Below are 15,419 nucleotides of genomic sequence, written 5' to 3' on the forward strand. Positions count from 1 at the left end.
ATCGGAAAATATGTTTACTTCACAAAGCACGTAAAAAAGAAATTCAAAAAAATAAATTATTGCTCTAAAAAAGCTCAATAATTAGAACAAGGTCGGTTTTAGACAGTCACTTTTGTTTAATCAACTTTTGAAGCTCTGTCATATACAGCGGTAATTATATAGAGTTACATTTTTTCCTTACGTTACTTAATAAATACCTATGCAAAGAAACTTTTCCAATCAAAAAACAATGTTTTATTTATTTCAATCGTTCGATATTAGCATTAACGTGTAGAAAGAAGAAATCAAAAAACGAAGTCCTTAAAAATCGACTTTTTTTCGATTTTTGAATTTGCTCTCAAATGCTTGTTAATGAATTTTTCAAAATATTGTTTACACTATGTCATGAGAGTTCTGGCACAGAATATATTAGCATAAACAAAAATCATTTTTTCTTAAAATTTAACACATATATTAACATATCAATTTTTCCTGAGGTGTGCAAGATTTTCATCGACATCTGTTAATAATTTGCAAAAGTATCATGTAAAATGCCACTTTCTTGAAATATCATCATTTTTAAATACATTTTAAAGCATTTCTGATCAAAACATTGTTTGTAGGTTCAACCCATTATTTTTGAGACTGTTTTGAAAGTTTGCGACTACTTTTCGATATACTCCTTAAGACCCCCTATCTTCCCTATTTGAACGATCACAGTTATTAACTGAGAGCTTTCTTTGCCAAAGTTGCCATTTTCGCATTCGTATATCGGGTAGCAAAGACGATGATTCTCTATGCCCAGAGAAGTCAAAGAAATTTCTATTACGAAAAGATCGTGGACCGACCGGGAATCGAACCCAGACACCTTCAGCATGGCTTTGCTTTGTAGCCGTGGACTCTAACCACTCGGCTAGGCAAGGTTCAATATTTGAGATATACTTAACAGGAATACCAAGAGGATTTCATATTCTTGAATGATTTTTTGAAGAATTGTAAGTAACTACTTGACTTGAGAAAGTCTTGATTTATTAAGGCGATCGTCTAATGGGTTTGAGCGATTTGAAATTTGTATGGGAGCGAAGGCGTTATGCTGACTTTAGACCATTGGGCTGCTTAAACCTGGCCGAATTTGGTCATATAAAACCTTTCACGCTACGAGGGATCATGTTTCCTTCAAATCGTGGAAAAAAGTTTTCCAGAATTTTCCTTGGTTTTTCCAGCTTACTTCGGCGAAACAAGCAAAGTCGGGAAAATTTTGCCATTGAATGACTTTCCACGTGTATTGCTCAAAAATTATCGCGGTGACCTATATATTTTTGGACATGAAATAGTTTGTATGAATCATTGGAAGCTGATTGATGAGTTTTCTAGAGAAATAGATATAGTTTTCCCGGAAAAATCATGGTTTTCCATTGCGTGCCAAAACGAGAAAATACAGCATATATTGATACTAAAAAGTTTAACACAATTGCCCAAAACAGAAATTTGAAGTATAAGCATTTGATATCAAATGAAAACTGAACTGTATTTTCAGCTTTCCTCGTGGTTTTCCACGATTTTCCTAAATAAGAGTAATATTTTTTAATCATAACTCCTGCCTGTTCGTATATGTGAGTAGTGGTACATGGTCTTTGTCCATTGATTTCTCTGAGAAAATACGATATTTGATCAAATTTTTTTCGATGTTTCCATCGATCATAATGGCCTCCACAAGACTGTGGCGAAAAACCTGTTGGTTGCATATAAAATATAGCTGAAAACAGTAATCATAATATTGTGCAATTTTTTCGCCCATGAATTTATTTACGAATGGGAGAATCAAAGCTGAACCATAAAGTAACGCCCGTTTGTTGCGCGACAAACCTCACATGTATTGGTATATACGAGGGGATGCCTGATAGTATTGCGCTCTGAAACAAATATTTGGAACGCAGTCATGACTTTCTGTGCAATACTTGACATGCATAAGAGATGCTTCATTGTAATCAGACTCCTATATCACGTTGAATTGAATTGTACTTTGCAGTCATTCAAATAGTGGATCGATATTGACCTGAATATAACATGTAAAACCCATTTTTTTTTTTGTCAAATTTTGGTTGATGGATTTCTGCTAAAATATTGCAGCTTTTGACTGCCTTATCTTTCACAATATGATAACGAAAAATTGATGGACTGGTTTTGTACGTATTGTACGGTTACATTAAATACATTGAAATAAATTTGTCATACATAGTCACATGTTGTTGTTGTTTATGCTTGTGATTTGTGTCAAGCCAGGAGCTAATGTCATTGACTCAACGGAAACTCGTTTGTAAAGATCAAGAAACACATGTTTTTGATATGTAATTATTTGTTCGCCAGTATTATAAATAATCCATCAACTCACCCCTCATATGCTGCATTATGTTGCATACATCCGCTGCGGCATCTCGATGCAACGGCTTTTGTCGCACGCAAACAACCATACAAAAGAAAGGCATCTCCTTTCATATGGGCCTGACTCATTTTGTACAATATAAGTTTGCAATATCATGAACAATTATTTTTCGGAAATTGTGTCGTAAGAGTGAAACAATTGATAATTATTATCGTTAGTGATGTTTACAGGGTTGACAGGGTTGACATTTTGTACAGGCATTGACAGGAAATTGTTAAAATAAATTACGTCCTATTCATATTAGCTACTGCAATCGTGTCCTGTGCTCTACGGCATGGCAATGGCACGGCATGGCACCGCGAGATACATCGCTCGTTGAAGCTTATTCGTACTTTAGAAAACATGCTTTCATTTTCATTTCAAACTATACGCTTAGAAAAATATACCACCGCGTTTGTTATTTTCGCTCAGAGATAAGAAAATCCATATTTGGGGTCGTGATGTGAAAGAACAAAATAATTAGCCTCGTTCTGAGTGAAAATAACAAACTCGATGTGTATATGTTTTTGAGAGTGTGCAAAATTAAAGTTAAAATATAATGTTTCTTGTTAAAATAGCAACAGAGCAATAGAATTGACAAGCTTTTTTTCGTTTGCTTTAGTGTTTCTTCACCGGGGCAGAACCACCTTCGCAGTTATTGATTGAAACCTATATGTTACAAAGTTGCCTTTTTTGCGTTCGTTCAACGCTAGAAACTGATTTCTAGGAATTGCCATTACCAAAATACTCTAGGGTACAGACCATCCGGGGATCGAACCCAAACACACTTTGCTTTGCGTTATATCTGCGAGCGTAGACTTTGAATTACTAAGGAAGATACTTCAATTATTATCAGACTTCTAGAATTTATTCAACTATTTATCAATCGAAATCCTTATAGAAAAGCCAGTATGTCAGTAAATTGGACTTTGAATTAAAACGTATACCTATCTCCGATGAATACGACATTTTTTGTCGCATAGATAGCCTCTAGTTTAGTCAATTTGTCAAATTTCAGCTTCAAAGTGATAATATTGAGAAGTCAAATAAATAACTAAGTTTACGCAAAACAAATAGCTCCCTTATATTTTTCCTATTACCATTGATATCATGGTCTTTATCTGTTTGTTTCCATTTCTACATCGACGGAAATATATCTTCCGAGGATTTCTGGAATACTTTCATTGTTGCGGACTTCCACTTGCATATTCTATATTCATGCAAACAGTATATTTCTATAACGAAGTATGAAGAAGGACTGCTGGAGATCTTCACAGCTATATCTGATAACAAAAAACTGGTGATATTCACAAAAATGTGGTTTTGTAATACCCATCATTTCTTTTCTCTTTTCCTGAATTTACGAAATACTGGTAAAAGCTGAAGAGTTCTATAACATATTTGAGCAGGACGGGAACTTCTGAGATTATTGAAGTTTTTTTTGGCAAAGGGTCCGTTCATTAATTTCATGTTTTTTTTCTATATTTAGACCCCCCCATCATCTCGTGGTCTATTGTACTTACGAGTAAAAAAACAAATGTGTATGGAACGCGGTCTTTGGCCAGATCCCTCCCAACCCTTCTCTCGAGAAAAGGCCGAAATTGGACGGCCCGAAATTGAATTTGTCATTTTGAATAATCATGACAGTAGAGAATTTCTCTGGGCGAGGATGTTTAAAATCATGAAGAATATTTGACTCTACGGAGTGCTTTATAGATGCTGAAGAAATCGTGTTTAGTTTCGCATACCTTCAAAATGTTCTTCAGTCTTCAACCTTACTTGATCGTGTGTGTTGCTGAAAATTTCGAAAGTGGTTTATGGCTGCTTATTCTAGAATGGTTCCTAAACTGATGAGTGTAATTCATGCTTTAGTTTTATATGAGTGAAATATGATAAAAAATATTTAAACCTGATAGAATGATCAAAGTATTTTGGGCAGACATTTACGAATTATATCGTCCATTTACAGCAACATCAAATGCAGGTGGCCAAATTATGTACGTGTAGGTGTAACACCCCAATGGTATCAATATTATTCTTGACGGGGTTTCCAATGGTTCGACACTACATGAGCTGACATGTTTTACATTAAATCAAAATATACATACTTTTCTCCTAGTTATTTTTTATATTTTGTTTTTACGATTTTTTTTTTGTTTTTACGATTTTTTTCAAAGGCTGATGAATCGCGTTCCCTATCATTGTGAATCCATATGCGTGTAACTTTTGATCCCTCTCCATATATATTATATAAAAATATTAAATTGGGGGAAAATGTATGTAAGGTACACCGGGGGAAGTGTACCAGCGGGATAAGTGGATCATTTTATCATATTTCGTCCAAGAATTCCTCTGGGGATTCCGTCCAAAAATTCTTCCGGGGGTTTCCTACAGGAATTCCTCCGGAGATTTCATTAAGAAATTCCTTCGGGGATTTTATCCAGAGATTCTTTCGGTGACTTCCTCCAGGAGTTCCTCCGGAGATTTCTGCCAGGGGTTTCTTTCAGGAATTCCTCTAGAGTCCATTTATATTCTGGCGATTTGCTCCAGGAATTTTTCCGGAGATTTTTCACCAAGATTTCCTCCGGGAATTTCTTCAAGAATTTCTCAGGGGATTTCCACTAGCAATTCCTCCAGGAATATTAAGAAATTTTTCCGAGGACCTCTAGCAATTCCTATTTCCCTGGAGAGTTGAATCAGGAATTTCTCCAAAAATTTACTCTAGGAATTTCTTCAGAATTTCCTCCGGGAGTTTTTTCCATAAATTCCACCAGAAATTCCTCCGAGGATTTTCTCCGGAAATTTCAAGAACTTTACCGGGGATTTTCCTTGGTAAAATATAACATATTAGGAGGATTTCGTGCAAGAATTCCTCAGGGGATTTCGTTTAGAAATTCTTCCGGGTATTTCCTACAGGAGTTCCTCCGGAGATTTCCTTTAGAAATTCCTCTGGGGATTTTCTCCAGAGATTTCTTCGGTGATTATTCCAGAGAATTTATCTGGAGTTTTTCTCCAGGAATTTCTCCGAAACTTCCTCCAGGAATTTCTCCGGAGATTTCTTCCAGGAATTTCTTGCATTAACTCCTGTAGAGGCCTCTTATGTTCTGGCGATTTGCTCCAGGAATTATTCCGGGGATTTTTCACCAAGATTTCCTCCGGGAATTTCTTCAAGAATTTCTCAGGGGATTTCCACTAGCAATTCCTCCAGGAATATTAAGAAATTTTTCCGAGGACCTTTAGCAATTCCTATTTCCCTGGAGAGTTGAATCAGGAATTTCTCCAAAAATTTACTCTAGGAATTTCTTCAGGATTTCCTCCGGGAGTTTTCTCCATAAATTCCACCAGAAATTCCTCCGAGGATTTTCTCCGGAAATTTCAAGAACTTGACCGGGGATTTTCCTTGGTAATATATAACATAGAAGGAGAATTTCGTGCAAGAATTCCTCAGGGGATTTCGTTTAGAAATTCTTCCGGGTATTTCCTACAGGAGTTCCTCCGGAGATTTCCTTTAGAAATTCCTCTGGGGATTTTCTACAGATATTTCTCCGGTGATTATTCCAGAGAATTTATCTGGAGTTTTTCTCCAGGAGTTTTTCCAAAACTTCCTCCAGGAATTCCTCCGGAGATTTCTTGCAGGAACTCCTCTAGAGGCCTTTTATATTCTGGCGATTTGCTCCAGGAATTATTCCTGAGATTTTTTCCTCGATTTCCTCCGGGGAATTTCTTCAAGAATTCCTCAGGGGATTTCCAATAGCAATTCCTCCAGGGATATTCAAAAATTTCTCCGAGGATTTTCTCTAAAAATTTCTTCGTTTATTTCAAATATTTTATCCTGAGATTTCCTCCAGAATTTCATAGAAGAATTGAACCAGGAATTTCTCCGGAAATTTACTCTAGGAATTTCTTCAGGATTGCCTCCGGTAGTTTTCTCCAAAATTACCTCCGGGGATTTCCTCCGGAAATTTTAAGAACTTTACCGGGGATTTTTTCTGGTAATCCCTCAGGGTATTTCGTCCAATAATTCCTCTGGGGATTTTGTCCAGAAATTCTTTCGGGGATTTCCTACTGGAATTCCTCCTGAGATTTCATTAAGAAATTTCTCCGGGGATTTTCTCCAGAGATTCTTTCGGTGACTTCCTCCAGGAGTTTCTCCGGAGATTTGTGCCAGGGATTTCTTTCAGGAATTCCTCTAGACGCCATTTATATTCTGGCGATTTGCTCCAGGAATTTTTCCGGAGATTTTTCACCAAGATTTCCTCCGGGAATTTCTTCAGGAATTTCTCAGGGGATTTCCACTAGCAATTTCTCCATGAATATTAAGAAATTCCTCCGGGGAATTTCTCTAGAAATTCATATTTCCCTGGAGAGTTGAATCAGGAATTTCTCCAGAAATTTACTCTAGGAATTTCTTCAAGATTTCCTCCGGGAGTTTTCTCCAGAAATTCCACCAGAAATTCCACCGAAGATTTCCTCCGGAAATATCAAAATCTTTACCGCGGATTTTCCCTGGTAATCCCTCAGAGGATTTCGTGCAATAATTCCTCAGGGGATTTCGTTTAGAAATTCCTCCGGGGATTTTCTCCAGAGATTTCTTCGGTGATTTTTCCAGAGAATTTATCTGGAGTTTTTCTCCAGGATTTTCTTCGAAGCTTCCTCCAGGAATTCCTCCGGAGATTTCTTCCAGGAATTTCTTGCAAGAACTCCTCTAGAGGCCTTTAATGTTCTGGCGATTTGCTCCAGGAATTATTCCTGAGATTTTTTCCTGGATTTCCTCCGGGGTATTTCTTCAGGAATTACTCAGGGGATTTCCAATAGCAATTCCTCCAGGGATATTAAGAAATTTCTCTGAGGATTTTCTCTAGAAATTTCTTCGTTTATTTCAAATAGTTTATCCTGACATTTCCTCCAGAATTTCTATAGAAGAGTTGAACCAGGAATTTACTCCAGGATTTTTTTCAGGATTTCCTCCAGTAGTTTTCTCCAAAAATACCTCCGGGGATTTCCTCCGGAAATTTTAAGAACTTCACCGGGGATTTTCTCTGGTAACCCCTCAGGGTATTTCGTCCAAGAATTCCTCTGTGGATTCCGTCCAAAAATTCTTCCGGGGGTTTCCTACAGGAATTCCTCCGGAGATTTCATTAAGAAATTCCTCCGGGGATTTTCTCCAGAGATTCTTTCGGTGACTTCCTCCAGGAGTTCCTCCGGAGATTTCTGCCAGGGATTTCTTTCAGGAATTCCTCTAGAGGCCATTTATATTCTTGCGATTTGCTCCATGATTTTTTCCGGAGATTTTTCAGCAAGATTTCCTCCGGGAATTTCTTCAGGAATTTCTCAGGGGATTTCCACTAGCAATTCCTCCAGGAATATTAAGATATTCTTCCGAGGATTATCTCTAGCAATTCCTATTTCCCTGGAGAGTTGAATCAGGAATTTCTCCGGAAATTTACTCTAGGTATTTCTTCAGGATTTCCTCCGGGAGTTTTCTCCATAAATTCCACCAGAAATTCCTCCGAGGATTTTCTCCGGAAATTTCAAGAACTTGACCGGGGATTTTCCTTGGTAATATATAACATAGAAGGAGAATTTCGTGCAAGAATTCCTCAGGGGATTTCGTTTAGAAATTCTTCCGGGTATTTCCTACAGGAGTTCCTCCGGAGATTTCCTTTAGAAATTCCTCTGGGGATTTTCTCCAGAGATTTCTTCGGTGATTTTTCCAGAGAATTTATCTGGAGTTTTTCTCCAGGAATTTCTCCGAAACTTCCTCCAGGAATTTCTCCGGAGATTTCTTCCAGGAATTTCTTGCATTAACTCCTCTAGAGGCCTTTTATGTTCTGGCGATTTGCTCCAGGAATTATTCCGGGGATTTTTTCCAGGATTTCCTCCGGGGAATTTCTTCAGGAATTCCTCAGGGGATTTCCAATAGCAATTCCTCCAGGGATATTAAGAAATTTCTCCGAGGATTTTCTCTAGAAATTTCTTCGTTTATTTCAAATATTTTATCCTGAGATTTCCTCCAGAATTTTATAGAAGAGTTGAACCAGGAATTTCTCCGCAAATTTACTCCAGGAATTTCTTCAGGATTTCCTCCGGTAGTTTTCTCCAAAAATACCTCCGGGGATTTCCTCCAGAAATTTCAAGAACTTTACCTCAGGGTATTTCGTCCAAGAATTCCTCTAGGGATTTTGTCCAGAAATTCTTTCGGGGATTTCCTACAGGAATTCCTCCGGAGATTTCATTATGAAATTCCTCCGGGGATTTTCTCCAGAGATTCTTTCGGTGACTTCCTCCAGAAGTTCCTCCGGAGATGTCTGCCAGGGATTTTTTTTCAGGAATTCCTCTAGAGGCTATTTATATTGTGGCGATTTGCTCCAGGAATTATTCCGGAGATTTCTTCAGGTATTCCTCAGGGAATTTCTTTAGGATTTCCTCCGGGGGTTTTCTCCAGAAATTCCTCTGGGGATTTTCTTCGGAAATTTCAAGAACTTTACCGGGAATTTTCTCTGGTAATCCCTCAGGATATTTCGACCAAGAATTCCTCTGGGGATTCCGTCCAGAAATTCTTCCGGGAGTTTCCTACAGGAATTCCTCCGGCGATTTCATTATTTCTTCGTTAAATTTCTCCGGGGATTTTCTCCAGAGATTTGTCTGGAGCTTTTTCCATGAATTTCTCCGGAACTTCCTCCAGGAATTCCTCTGGAGATTTCTTGCAGGAACTCCTCCAGAGGCCTTTTATATTCTGGCGATTTGCACCAGGAATTATTCCGGGGATTTTTCCAAGGGACTCTTCCAAGAAATTCCATTAAGGATATCGTCCATGAATTCCTACGGGCATTTCATTTAAAAAAAAATCCTGCGAGGATTTTCTGCAGAAATTCCATCGTGGATTTTTCGTAAAATTTATTCGGAGATTCCCTTCCATGGACGATTGCTTAGAATCCGCGACTACAAAGTCATGCTGAAGGTCGGTCGGTCCAGGATCTATTCGCAATGGAAATTTCCTTGACTTACATGGGCATAGGGTTCATTCACAAATTTCATAACGCTGAATGAGGTGGTTGGGTGCCCTTGCAATTATTCGACTCATAAAAAAAATTGTAGAATATAGTTACAAAAAGCATTACGAAAGGGTGGGTGGGTGTCAAAAATAGCCATTTTCGGCGTTATAAAATATGTGAATAAACCCATAGAGTATCATTGTATTTGCCATACGATAAATGAATGCAAAATGGAAAATTTGGTAAAGAAAGCTTTCAGTCAGTAACTGTGAAAATGCTCATAAGAACACTAAGCTGAGAAGCAGGTTCTGTTCCAGAGAAAACGTAATATCAAGAAGAAAAAGATCCAGCATCTCTCCTGGGGATTTCATTAAGAAATTCTTCTGGACATTTTCTCCAAAAAATCCTTCGAGATTTTTTCCAGAGTATTTATCCGGAGATTTCCTCCAGGATTTTCTCCGGGAATTCCTCCGGGGGTATCCCCCAAGAACTCCTCCGGTAATTTTCTCCAGGAATTCCTCACAAGATATCCTCCAAAAATTGCTCTTGGGATTTCCTGCTGGATTTTCTCCATAGTTCCTACAGGATTTTTTTCGGAGTTTCTATAAAAACATATTGCTGGAGGAATTAGCATTTGCTTCGGAGTCCCTGTAGGAATTCCTTTGGTGAATCTTCAAAACATTTTTCTGAGATCCTCGTGGAATTTCTCCGTAGTTCATCTGGGAATTGTTTTGTAACGCCACCGCTATTTTTTTCGAATTTCCTCTGTAGTTCCTCCTGGATCTTTTTCGGAATTTCTGCAGGAATTCTTCAGAGTTCCTCTAGTAATTCTTTTGGGATCCTTCGGAGTTCAATTACAAATTTTCCAGGAGTTACTTCTGAAAATTCTATACATTTCCTCCGGGTAATCCTCCAGAGTTCTTTAGGCAATTTCTCATAATTTCCTCCGAAAATTCCTCTAGACGTCCTCCTGTGATTCCTCCGGAGTTCTTCGTGGTATCACATCGGAGTTCCTCCTGGATTTTTTAAGTTCTTCGAGAAATTCTTCTGTATTTAACTAAGCAATTCCTTGGAACTTCCTCCGGATTTCGACCGAAAATTCTTTCAGAAACTCCTCTGGAGTTTTTGCAGAAACATCTCTGGAATTTTTCCAGCGATTTCTCTCGATTTCATCCGCTAATACCTGGAAAGTTCCTCTGGAGCTCCACCGGGAATTCCTTCGTATTTCGAATTAAGTATCTGAAGGAATTTATTCGGTGTTTCTCTAGAAACGCCTCTGGAGTTCCTACGGAAACGCACTCGGAGTTTCTTCAGGAACGCATCTGGAGTTCCTCTAGGAATAGCTTTAGAGTTTCTATATAATTTTGTACAGAATTCCCCCGGAAATTTCTTCATAGTTCCTTCAATTCCTCTGGAGCTACACCGGGAATTTCCTAGCAGTTATTCTGAAAAAGTCTCCGGAGCTCCATCTAGAATTCCTTCGGAATTCCTCCGGGAATTCTTTTGGCGTTCATCCGAGTATGCCTTCGGAAGATTTTTTCCATGAAATTTTCCGGGATTTTCTAACAAGAGCTCCTCCGGGGATTACCTCCATGAATTTCTTAGGGGATTTCCCAAAGGATTCTCCCGATGATTTTTCCAAGAATACCTTCAGAAATTTTCCTTCAAAAAACATTCAAGGATTCTCTCCAAGAATTTCTCTGGGAATCTCGCCCAAAAAATCTTTCGGGGATTTCCTAAGAGGATTTTCACTAGACATTCCTTCGGGATGTTTTCAGAGAATTCATCCTGAGTTTTCCTTTAGGAATTTCGCTGGGAATTTCCACTAGGAATTTCTCCGGAGATTTCCTCCAAGAATTCCTACGGAGATTACAATGATTCCTCAGGGAATTCCAGTAGCAATTGCTCCGGAAATTTTCACCAGGAATTCCTCAGGGGATTACCAATTGCTATTCTTTCTAGCAATTCTTTTAGGAATTCTTCGGGAAATTTCGTTAAGAAATTCCTTCGGTATTTCCTCCGGGGATTTCCTCTTCTCCAGCATTTCCTACGGGAATTTCAAGGATTCCTCCGAAGATATCCCCCAAGAACTCCTTCGGACATTTTCCCCAGAAATACCTCAGGGGAATTGCAGTAGAAATACCTCCTGGGATTTTGCTCAAAGCTGAATGCTTCGAAGTTCTTTCGGGAATTCCACCGAAAATTTCTCAGAAGTTACTTTCAAAAAATTCATCCGGAATTTTTCACGGATTTTTTTTCCGGAGTTCCTCTAGAAATTCCACCGTACTTCCTTCAGGGATTTCCCCGTTAGTTGTTCCAAGAATCCCGCTGGCAGTTGCACCAGGAATTCTACCGGAGTTCCTCCAGGAATTCCCCCTCCATTGATTTCTCAAGGAGATCCTCCAAGAATTTCTGAGGATTTCATTCGCAGGAGATCCTCAAATTTTTTTTATCGGGAATTCCATCAAGTATTCCTAAGTCCGTCTCCTAGGTCGTAATTCCTCCGGAAATTATTCGACAAGTTCCACCACTACGCAGAGATAAATACGCAAAACGTCAAGAATTCCTAAGTTAGACAATTCCACAATAAATGAACTCTGCCAGGAACCGCATTCTCTGTGTTCTTTTGATCACACAAAGCCTTTAAATTTATATGGACCGTGATCTTTATTCAGGCCCCAATACCCTTTAAATAATCACGTGGTTTATGGATCACCTCATTGACAAATGATAATTTCTGCATTTGTATTCCGAGCGACAAGTACAAATATATTCTCGAGGAAATTGCTAACCCGAAATGATACCCGGCTTGTGGAATTAGAACCTTTACGAAATTTCATCAGAGTAACGTTTGTTTTCCTGTGGATTCAATATAGAATTGAACTTTTACTCGTAGATAAATTAGATATAACGTAAAATTTGATTCAAAGAATCTCATACCAGGCTATTGCCGTGAATTACAGGTACAATTTATTTCGAAGATATGACATGTAGATTGGGATGACCAGAGCTGGGTTTCGTCAAAATATACATTGACAAATTCAATTTCGGTCATTTATCGAGAAAAGGGTTGGGAGGGATCTGGCCAAAGACCGCGTTCCATACACATTTGTTGTTTACTCGTAAGTACAATAGACCACGAGATGATGGGGGGGTCTAAATATAGAAAAAAAACATGTAATTGATGAAAGGACCCTTTGCCAAAAAAAACTTCAATAATCTCAGAAGTTCCCGTCCTGCTCAAATATGTTATAGAACTCTTCAGCTTTTACCAGTATTTCGTAAATTCAGGAAAAGAGAAAAGAAATGATGGGTATTTCAAAACCACATTTTTGTGAATCTTCTTCTTCTTCTTTCTGGCGTCACGTCCCAACTGGGACAAAGCCTGCTTCTCAGATAAGTGTTCTTATGAGCACTTCCACAGTTATTAACTGAGAGCTTTCTTTGCCGATTGACCATTTTTGCATGTGTATATCGTGTGGCAGGTACGAAGATACTCTATGCCCTGGGAATCGAGAAAATTTCCTTTACGAAAAGATCCTCGACCAGCGGGATTCGAACCCACGACCCTCAGCATGGTCATGCTGAATAGCTGCGCGTTTACCGCTACGGCTATATGGGACCCTACATTTTTGTGAATATCACCAGTTTTTTGTTGTCAGATATGGCTGTGAAGATGTCCAGCAGTCCTTCTTCATACTTCGTTATAGAAATATACTGTTTGCATGAATATAGAATATGCAAGTGGAAGTCCGCAACAATGAAAGTATTCCAGAAATCCTCAGAAGATATATTTCCGTCGATGTAGAAATGGAAACAAACAGATAAAGACCATGATATCAATGGTAATAGGAAAAATATAAGGGAGCTATTTGTTTTGCGTAAACTTAGTTATTTATTTGACTTCTCAATATTATCACTTTGAAGCTGAAATTTGACAAATTGACTAAACTAGAGGCTATCTATGCGACAAAAAATGTCGTATTCATCGGAGATAGGTATACGTTTTAATTCAAAGTCCAATTTACTGACATACTGGCTTTTCTATAAGGATTTCGATTGATAAATAGTTGAATAAATTCTAGAAGTCTGATAATAATTGAAGTATCTTCCTTAGTAATTCAAAGTCTACGCTCGCAGATATAACGCAAAGCAAAGTGTGTTTGGGTTCGATCCCCGGATGGTCTGTACCCTAGAGTATTTTGGTAATGGCAATTCCTAGAAATCAGTTTCTAGCGTTGAACGAACGCAAAAAAAGGCAACTTTGTAACATATAGGTTTCAATCAATAACTGCGAAGGTGGTTCTGCCCCGGTGAAGAAACACTAAAGCAAACGAAAAAAAGCTTGTCAATTCTATTGCTCTGTTGCTATTTTAACAAGAAACATTATATTTTAACTTTAATTTTGCACACTCTCAAAAACATATACACATCGAGTTTGTTATTTTCACTCAGGCTAATTATTTTGTTCTTTCACATCACGACCCCAAATATGGATTTTCTTATCTCTGAGCGAAAATAACAAACGCGGTGGTATATTTTTCTAAGCGTATAGTTTGAAATGAAAATGAAAGCATGTTTTCTAAAGTACGAATAAGCTTCAACGAGCGATGTATCTCGCGGTGCCATGCCGTGCCATTGCCATGCCGTAGAGCACAGGACACGATTGCAGTAGCTAATATGAATAGGACGTAATTTATTTTAACAATTTCCTGTCAATGCCTGTACAAAATGTCAACCCTGTCAACCCTGTAAACATCACTAACGATAATAATTATCAATTGTTTCACTCTTACGACACAATTTCCGAAAAATAATTGTTCATGATATTGCAAACTTATATTGTACAAAATGAGTCAGGCCCATATGAAAGGAGATGCCTTTCTTTTGTATGGTTGTTTGCGTGCGACAAAAGCCGTTGCATCGAGATGCCGCAGCGGATGTATGCAACATAATGCAGCATATGAGGGGTGAGTTGATGGATTATTTATAATACTGGCGAACAAATAATTACATATCAAAAACATGTGTTTCTTGATCTTTACAAACGAGTTTCCGTTGAGTCAATGACATTAGCTCCTGGCTTGACACAAATCACAAGCATAAACAACAACAACATGTGACTATGTATGACAAATTTATTTCAATGTATTTAATGTAACCGTACAATACGTACAAAACCAGTCCATCAATTTTTCGTTATCATATTGTGAAAGATAAGGCAGTCAAAAGCTGCAATATTTTAGCAGAAATCCATCAACCAAAATTTGACAAAAAAAAATGGGTTTTACATGTTATATTCAGGTCAATATCGATCCACTATTTGAATGACTGCAAAGTACAATTCAATTCAACGTGATATAGGAGTCTGATTACAATGAAGCATCTCTTATGCATGTCAAGTATTGCACAGAAAGTCATGACTGCGTTCCAAATATTTGTTTCAGAGCGCAATACTATCAGGCATCCCCTCGTATATACCAATACATGTGAGGTTTGTCGCGCAACAAACGGGCGTTACTTTATGGTTCAGCTTTGATTCTCCCATTCGTAAATAAATTCATGGGCGAAAAAATTGCACAATATTATGATTACTGTTTTCAGCTATATTTTATATGCAACCAACAGGTTTTTCGCCACAGTCTTGTGGAGGCCATTATGATCAATGGAAACATCGATAAAAATTTGATCAAATATCGTATTTTCTCAGAGAAATCAATGGACAAAGACCATGTACCACTACTCACATATACGAACAGGCAGGAGTTATGATTAAAAAATATTACTCTTATTTGGGAAAATCGTGGAAAACCACGAGGAAAGCTGAAAATACAGTTCAGTTTTCATTTGATATCAAATGCTTATACTTCAAATTTCTGTTTTGGGCAATTGTGTTAAACTTTTTAGTATCAATATATGCTGTATTTTCTCGTTTTGGCACGCAATGGAAAACCATGATTTTTCCGGGAAAACTATATCTATTTCTCTAGAAAACTCATCAATCAGCTTCCAATGATTCATAC

The 15,419-nt window shown here is 37.9% G+C and overlaps 1 protein-coding gene across 4 annotated transcripts in view; it reads left to right on the top strand.

The window, feature by feature from the left end:
- Nucleotides 1-15,419, top strand: part of LOC5578555 (L-threonine dehydratase catabolic TdcB) — a 78,163-nt gene that overhangs the window by 34,139 nt on the left and 28,605 nt on the right. The gene's annotated exons all lie outside the window — the stretch shown is intronic.

This window comes from Aedes aegypti, chromosome 3, assembly GCF_002204515.2.
Source record: "Aedes aegypti strain LVP_AGWG chromosome 3, AaegL5.0 Primary Assembly, whole genome shotgun sequence".
Taxonomy (NCBI): Eukaryota; Metazoa; Arthropoda; class Insecta; order Diptera; family Culicidae; genus Aedes; species Aedes aegypti.